Below are 9,352 nucleotides of genomic sequence, written 5' to 3' on the forward strand. Positions count from 1 at the left end.
TCGCTCCCGACCCGTCGGCCCTCGCCTCCCTCCTCTGCTTCCTCCCCTCCCAACCTCGGCCGTCGTCGGGCCTGCCTCCTTGCCCCTGCACCCTCTTTAAACCTCCCCTCGCACTCTCTCTCTCTCTGCTAGGGTTCTTCGATTAATTTACTTAGGTTTTAGTTAGGGCAGTATGTTAATTAGGTTATCTATTCGGTTATGAATTTAGCTAGGTTCCAAAATTAGCTGAATTTATATGCAAATTTGAACTGGACATGTGATATGTGGATATGTCATGTTTGGAAAATGATCCAAGTGGCCTATGTTACGCCGGAATGTTGATTCATTTCTGTTCCTGTGAATTTCAGGCGCTCGATATGTCCATTTTTTAGCAAAGGTCATGCCGAAATTTCCCGTGAATAAAGGCATGATTTGTGCTACATAGTTGGCATATCGAGTGCTAGCACATATATTTCTTTTTATGTCATTTTTCATTTATTCATACTTTTAGAAATAAATGAGGACACTTAATCATAGGAAACATGTCGAACAACGAAGAAACTGGGCCTTCTGACCAAGATGCAGACGAGATGGATTATGAGGGTGAACAAGAGTACCTCGACTATTTGACTGCTAAGCAAGGTTTGCAGGTCGACCTTGATGATGGTACTGATGCCGACATCGACACCGACGACACCGACACTGAGACCAGTGGGGAAGGTACCGGCGGGGAAGGTACAGGCGGGGAAGATACCGGCAGGGAAGGTACAAGCCCCGATGCCGCTACCAAAAAGAGGAAGCATAAGAAGTAGAGGAAGCGAAAACCTAACAAACTAGGGATTGGACGACTTGTGATCACAAAGATGGCACTTGGCAAGTTTGAGCCGTTAGAGCCGGAAGAACCTCGCAAGTGCTATGGGAACCAAGTAGGATGCATCCTACGGGAATGCGCGAGCATCAACGACGATGAATTAAGGAGTAAAGAACATTTGACGCAGTTGCTCCTAACGAAGTTGCACAAGAGATTCAAGTTCCCCGACCGGGATGATAATATAGAACAACCGTGGGATGATCTGAAGATGAAAAAGATTAACAACCACGCCATGAGCATGTTCAGCAATGATTTGGCCTCCTGGAAAGGGAGGGTCAAACGAGCAATTGAGGCTGATGAACCCTTGTCCAAGATTCTGGAGGAAAATCCGACACTTACGGAAGAGGAGTTCGAAAAGTTCAAGGACACTTGCGCTACCGAGGCAGCCAAGGCTAAGGCTGCGAAATTCAAGATCCTTCAACAAAGGAACATGGGGAAGCATCACCTCGGAAGCCGTGGCTACCTCGGTAAAAGGCCCATATGGGATAAGGAGGACACGGAACGTGAAGCCGCGGGTCTCCCAAACCCCTTCGCGAAGTTCACCAACCCCTTGGAGCGTGACTTCATCAGGGCCCGCTACAAGTGGGAAAAGGAGAAAAAGGTTTTTTACACGGGCAAGATCACAAGGAAATTGATTAGACTACTGGAGAAGCAACACCGGCTTGCAGTCGAAAGCCCTACTTCTTCGATGAGGCCCAAGTGGGTCACCACTCTCAACCGGGCCTTGAACGAACTTAAGGGACTCCCTTTGGGCCAGCGGCCGCAATATGGTCGTGTGCACGGTGCTGGAGATAGCGCCACGTGGAAGGTGTTTTATGACGAGGGCCCGGAGGCCAAGAAGCAGAAAAAGAAGTTTAGTCAGGTGGACATCGACGCGAAGGTGAAGCTTGCGGTCAAGAAAAAAGCAGCTGAGGACGCGAAAAAAGCAGCCGAGGACAAATATGAGTTGCTACAGCAGGCAGTCAATGCAGCTGTAACTGCCTGCAGAAATGATTTCGCTACTAACTTGGTTCCAGTTATCATCAACTGGACGAAGGAAAATCCAGACAAGACGGTACATGATTTCCCGTTGCCCAGTTTCGTCGGGTGCAACTCCATGAACAACAACACCATCGCACGATCACTTGCTCACGCAATCGGGCCTCCTCTCGCAGTCGCTCCCGCTCATAGCAGCCCGTCCTCAGTCTCAGGCGTGCTAGGTGGGCCTTCGTCTTTGGCTGAGCTCGACGCCGTCACGATAATATTCCATTTTTGTTGCCTTTCGGTTGTTTTACGCCACAGACATATGTGTTTGCAGGAGAAAGAAACCCCGTGCACCATACTCTTCTTGATCAAAGGCGAGAAGGTGGACGTGGGAAAGGGAATGATAATGGACCCCTCGCAACCCACGTTCCACAACCAGCCGATCCCCTCTGGGCACTTCAGGGTTAGCTTGACCAGTGTGAAATCGGGGCACGAGGATTTGCCTCCTCCAGTACAGCATGTGGGAGCGGACGACGAGACCCCGCCGCAGATTGGAAGCTGCAAGGGTTGGGTGCTGCTATGGCTGAAGAATCTTATTCGTCTGGAGCCGGCCGAGAGCACACCAATAACCACACATCAACAAGCATGTGCGGAGACCACCACCCCGCCTATGCAATTACCAGCTCATGTAGTGTCGGGTGAGAGCGGCGGACGACATGATGAAGGGGGTGCAATAGTACTGGCTGATGTAATTTCTCCTGTAGAACAGAGAATGGATGATGAGAAGGAGGTCGGCCCTATGGATTACATCAATACAAACACGTATGACTGTGACATAGATATGATGAGTCAACCATATGATGAATTGGGCTATCAGCTTGCTATTGAGGATATGGATGATATGCCCGGGCAGGGTCGTAGCAGGGATTGCAAAAAGTCTCTCTTCATGAAATCCTCCTAGGACACGCCTGAAGATGCCGCCTCAACACAGGCTCAACTAGCCGGGCACGAGGGTCGTACAGTACTTAGCCCGGGAACACTGGGGCAGGGGTTAAGGAAGGGTCTGGAAGGTGTGCCCAAGAAAAAGGAGAGGAAGAGATCGGGGAAGATAACTGCCTCCAAACAAGCCAGAGCACATAGCAGCTAGACGATGCATTCTGAAGATCGTGTACCTGTGAAAGGTGCGGTCATGTTCCATCTCACGGGCGAGCCGATGCTACCGCCGAAACCGCTAGAGGCACTATCAGGTGATCTCAGGAGACTGCATGACCATGTGCTTTCGACTGAGAAAAGCCTACTAGCCTCAAAGGATCCAGGATATCCGACATACGCGGCTCGTGTGCCTGAGGGGATGTGCTACGCCGAGACACAGCCTGCAGAGGTGTTCTTCCTGCGGTTTGACCATATCTTTGAGATGTTTCTAACAAGGCGGCTCGATTTTACAATCGTCCGCCTTTTTGCGCTACATATGAGCTCCGTCATGAAGAGTGAAGAAGTCTCGCAAATCTGTGTGGCGGATCTGTACTACATGCACGAGTCTTTCTTGAGTCTCGGCGACTTTGAGCGTGAAACTGCTAGGGAGTACCTCCAAAACATCATGGTACAGAATAAGGACCGGGAAATTGTCCTCGTGCCTTATCATCCAAAGTAAGTCGGTTCCGGACAACCCTTTCGTACATTTCAATCATTCCTTCTCTCTCATATGGGGAATAATTTGAGGTGTCTTTTCCCCGCAGCAACGGGCGCGCCGTCCTTATCGTTCTTTACCCGCAAGTCTCCCACGCCGTGTATTTTGACCCTTCCAGAGACTACGAGATAAAAGACTACACCCACATAATGACTATTCTAGATGATGCTCTCCAAGGCTTCAGCTTTAGAGGTGGCCACGTGCAGATTAGGAAACAAAGGAACAAGAAGATGGGTTTCATGCATAAAACTAACTTCTCCTGCATCCATGTCCCAAAACAAAGCAAGAAGGATGGATTCTACATCGTCCATCTCATGATTCAGTTCAACAGGATCACCAAAAGCTTCGCATAAGAAGCAGAAATGATGATCATATCCACAAGTGGCTAGAATCTCATGGAGAAGCGGATTATAAACTTAGAGATGACTTCTTTCGCATCCAAAGCGACATTGCGACGATCATCATGAAAGAAGTCGTCGATGAGAAGGGGATGTTCCACCACGGCCCTATATCGCGAGCTAATGTCCGAACTCGCATAGGCATGCAACGCCTAGACCTCACGCCATTCAAGAAGCTAGGGTTCATCCTCGATGATATGGAAGGATGGAACTTCTAGTGATTTATGATGCCAATGATGATGATATGTGTCGGTTGAACTTGTATACTTTTTGTAGCGATGAAACTTTGTGATGTCCACGGTCCCTGCCGAACTTGCGTAAGCTACTTTGTTAGTTTGCGTAGGATGACCTGCATACCTCTAGTTAATTAATTTGCATACTGTATGTTGCATCTAGTTGGTAACCCTTTCTTTTTTGGTGTTGATCTAGTATATTTTGTTGCATATATATGATTGTACATCCTCTTCATGAACATGCATCTCTAACAGGTACCTAGTTTCTTGATGGTGAGATGGAATTGCTATGTCGTGTACAAAGGGAAGGTTCTGGGGGTGTACAACGAGTGGCATGAGTGTCAGGCGCAAGTGAATGGGTTCATGGGCGCCAGCCATAAAGGCTTCAAAAGCAGACAAGAAGGAGAAGCTAGTTACTTGAGGTTCACGCTAGCGCGAGAGAGGACTCATAACCGCCACCTCATGTACTGCATAGTTCCGCTCTCACTCATAGTGAGAGCTCTTCTTGCGTATACCTTTGTTTAGATGGATGATGTTGTTGTAGTTGCAAGTATTCGAGACTTGCATGTATCGCTATTTTTGAGATGATGACAAGATACCACTTTGTGTTGGATGATGATTATGATGAGACTATTTGTATGTATATGCTACGATTACATTTGTGGTCTCGCAGGCATTTGTATGTGTATCATGATGACATTTCTATGTGCTAAAGATTCTTCTATAAAGCCTGTTCAAATACAAAACAAATATGCCGAAAAAAACAAAAAACTACTTAAATTAGTAGTAGCGAGTGTATAAAAGTTAGCAGTAGCGCCGCTATAGCAGTAGCGCGTCCAGGAAAAGCGTGCTAGAGCTACTAGCAGTAGCGAGCTTCCGCTAACCGCACTGCTGCTACACTTGTGTAGCAGGAGCGCCGGTGAGCACGCGCTAGTGCTATGTGTTAGCTGTAGCGCCTTATTAGTAGCACCGCTACCCGCGCTACTGATACACCTAAAACCCGCGCTGCTGCTAGCCTTTTCCCTAGTAGTGAATGTGTGTCACTACACAGAACACAGAATGTTAGAAAAAAAAGAACGATCGAAATCTAAGAAATCATATGTTATGGGGAGGTGAGGGGATGACTTACTCAGGAAAGTAACGCACAAGGAAGTTATCCTTATTTGGGTTTGCCAGAATGACGCCTTCGAGGTGTGAACTCGCGACTTGCCGGTCCCCAGCGCTTCCCAAGATCTTGGCACACATGTAGAAGGGGTCGACTATCACGATGTCTGGGTCTTGTCTCGAATGATCCACATCTCCATACTCAGCGAAAACAGCCGAACAAAGGTGTAGTGCAGCGGATGAAGATTAAACATAGCAAAGATGTCATCAAACCACAGGACAATCGTACCCCCGATGGCGCCATCCACAAAGCCCTTGCCCTCTGGCACCTTGGCCACGAAAACTGGGTATGCCACATCATTCTGGGAGAGACACCGCTTCTCCGAAGAAAGAACACTGTCATGCAGACTCCGCATAGCACCGGTTGCACCATTGAGCATATTTATCGGTAGAATCGCCCTACCCGCCACATGCACCCTCCTCGAGATATCCTTAGGTGAAGGTGGCCCATCCTGAGCACGGATCGTACTCGGTGCCGGCTGGCTCACACCGGCGCCCTTGTTAGTCTTTCGTTTTCGTCCCTTCTTCTTGATCTGCTGTAATGGGACCGAGCTTTGCTCACAGACCGCCTTCTTGAGCGTGTTGGGGCTGATAATATTTCGCACCTCAGCTATTTGAGGCTCGGTGAAGGCGGGAGCTGGAGGCGTCTCCTGAGAACTGAACGCCAGACGACGCCTGTTGCAATTGGATTTCTCCGCCGTACCAGCTAGATCGCAGTCATCTTGGTTGGGTTCTTGAGAAGGAGGCCCGTAGAACTCGTCACCGTACCCATGTTCGGCAAAATACTTATCGACGTTGGTAAATGTACCGTCGTCATTGTCGTCGTTGTCCGGATCCTGTGCCATATGCATGTCCGGATCCTGTGCCATAGCGATGTCCGGCATGTCCGGTAGCGTTGCGGCGTTCTTACCATGGCTTGGTGCCGGCACGACTGGTGGTCTTGTCTGTGGGGTGGTGTCCCCCGCCCCCAAACGAATCTGGCTCTTCGGCCAAAGCAAGGGCCAGTTTACGCAGGCGCTGAGGGTCATCTCATCTTCTTCGTCGGCCCCAGCAGGTCAAATCGGAGGTAACATCTCGTCGCAGCCTGGCAGCACCCGAACTAGTTCAACCCTATACACTGTGGGTGGCATCGGGTTATCATGGAACACGGGGTTGCCCGGTTGAACGATTCTGCCCTTGGCGACATCGACCAACTCGCCGCCCACGAAGTGCAGGAGAGTGCAAGGAACGTCGGCGACACCCCGCGTAAACATGTAGGGCGTCAGGGATGCCAAGTCAAAGGCAAGGAGATGAAGTTATCGGCCGAGAGGCTTAGTTACCATGATGCCGTCGAGCTCGGCTAATGTCGAGGCACCGCCAACGGTGGGCATGCAACTGATGGAGGGGCCGCTTGGTGGTGAGGTGCCGGCCGGCGTACACCCAGGTGCATTAAGCTCCAATACCCGTGCCGGCACCGGAGACACGAATACCGCCTCCACCGGAGACACCAATGGCGCCGCCTGAGACACCAATGGAGCCGCCTGCGCGTTGTGTGAGTTGCTGGCCATGAAGCTGGGAACCGGGGGAGGCCCCTGTTGGCTGCCCGCAATCCACGTCGTCAACACCTGAATCAACGTAGGCACCATGGCGGTGAGCATCGTTCCCAGTTGTTGTTGCCCTTGCTGTTGGATAATCTCCGGAATCCGCGCCACTTGTGCCTTGAGTGCTTCAACCTCGCGCGCCTGGCTTTCCGAGCTGGTCTTTTTCTCCTTTCGCCCACCAGCGGTATAGTATGATGACCATTTTGTGGACAAGCCTTTCCCGGCCACACGACCAGCTAACGACGGCTTACTGAGCTTATCCTTGTTTTTCATTATGTTCAACGCCCTATTTAAAGGGGTGCCGAAAGGGGAGCTCTGAGACGACCCCGCGCTACTGCTTTCAGTGTCCTGCGGAAGGAACGTGAACCATTTAGAAATATTGGGGATTAATTAGAATGCAACCATATGGAGCTAATTACGCGGGGGTGTATTCCTTACCAGAACAAGCTCAAGCGCCCTGGTCTTCGGATCCGTGGTAAGCTCCTTTGTTACCGGGTCCTCCTTGTACCGGGCCCTGACGTAGTTCCTGGTCTGCTTGTCATGGTATTTCTCAAAGCGGGGCGGTAGGCCTTGCTCAGCATGCTCCGCGTCCTCCTTGTCCCATATAGGCTCCGCCACTCTGTAACCGCCAGGCCCGAGTTGGTGGACCCCTAAGTTCAACTCCCACATTTCTTTCCCCCACTGACTTGATTCAGAGGTTGCGCTGCTCTCGCACTTGATCTTGAACTCCTTGTAGTCATCTTCGCTGATCAAAGAATATTTCGCCTTGATCTTCTCATAACTAGCACCTTTTTCAATCATTGCCTTCACCGTGCTTCTCCAAGTAGACAGGGCCGTGCTCATCTTTGTGAGGGCAGCACTGTTCACTTTATTCCCTGAGAGGCGTGTGTTTGCAAAGTCAGCGGGGAACTTGTATCGTTCATGCAGCTTCGTGAAGAGGAGGCTGCGCAAATTCCCTCGGTCCTTATGCCTTAGGTTGTCGGTGTTGATCGAGACTGTGCTCCGGAGAATGCACCTAAGCTGAACCGAGTACTCCTTGACTAATTCTTTGGGCGCCGTTGGATGCCCGTCGGAGTTCACTTCGGTAAATTCCTCCTTGATGGTGCCGAGCACGCTCGGGCGTCGGTCCTTCCGTTGCCTCTTCGGTTGGTTGCCATCTGTGTGTGCACTGCCATCATCAGTGGTGGCATCCTCGGCGGCACCATCAGTGGTGTCATCCCCGACGCCACTAGGGGTTGTGTAGTCAGGATCGGTGTCTTCCGCGGTGTCCTCATAGAGGTGAGGTTCTTCCTCCATCTCCTGGGACAGCTCCCAGAATTGCTTGCCGCCCGAACCGCCGGCCTCATCGTTGTGGGCCATGTTTCGCTCTAAATAGGAAAAAAGTTTGGTCAAAAAGTTGGTTATTGTCAAGGAACAAGATCATGGTATCATCATTTAGGGTTTGTCGACACCGAGGCATCCTAAAAGCTAAGCTTTTATCATTTAGGGTTTGTCGACACCGAGGCACCCTAAAAGCCTAAGCGTACATCATTTAGGTTCTCATCGACACTAAGGCACCCTAAAAGCCAAGGTTTTATCATTTAGGGTTTGTCGACTCTAAGTTGGGCCTAATCACTTGGCTCTATTACCACCTATGGTTTAATGCAGCAAGAATAAAGGGGCAGTTGATCCTACTTAATTAAGTACTAAGATACCCCGGGCCATGCATTAGTAGCAAGTACCCCATATGTCCGATTTTTAGCAAAGTCATGCTAAAATTCATGGAAAAATTCAGCATGACCTTTGCTGAAAATAGGACATATGGAGTACCCGAATTTGCCAAAACGTAAGTTAATCGACATTCTGGCAAACTCAAGGGCCTCTCGGGGTACCTGCAAAATCATCACGACACGAAGGTCGGAGACAAAACCCAGCAAACTAGCACCACAATGTGCCTCTACTTTTATATGGATGAAAAGGCCACAGACCATATGGTCCTCTGCTTTCATATGGACAAAAATCAGCTCAACTTATGTGAGCTTCCATTCCAGATCTAATAGGTCACCCAACAAAAAATCATCAATAGTTTAGCAAAGCACATAACAATAATGTTAATCTACTGGAAATTCCAAAATAGTAAAGTTCCAATTTAAGTTACTGCAATCTGGCTTTGTATCTGCACTTTTGTGGTGATGCAGAGACCATCTCAGTGCATCAACAAAATTCAGAAAATTCAATGCATCAAATCCATGTATTCGAGTACTCTTTCTGTGAAATACAGTGCATCTACTGGAAACAAAATTCAGTAAATTTCCAGCAACTACTCATAATGCAAACAAGATTCACCTAGCAAGGTTTATTTGACCTGGAGTAGTCTATTTCATAGAGTAAACATTAGCACTATTTGACAGTAAAAGGTTTTAGCTAATTTGAATTAACTGAAAGCAGTAGTACACTAGCAGTACATCATTTTTATTGACAGTAAAATGTTCAAAGAA

This window comes from Triticum aestivum, chromosome 2B, assembly GCF_018294505.1.
Source record: "Triticum aestivum cultivar Chinese Spring chromosome 2B, IWGSC CS RefSeq v2.1, whole genome shotgun sequence".
NCBI classification, from domain to species: domain Eukaryota; kingdom Viridiplantae; phylum Streptophyta; class Magnoliopsida; order Poales; family Poaceae; genus Triticum; species Triticum aestivum.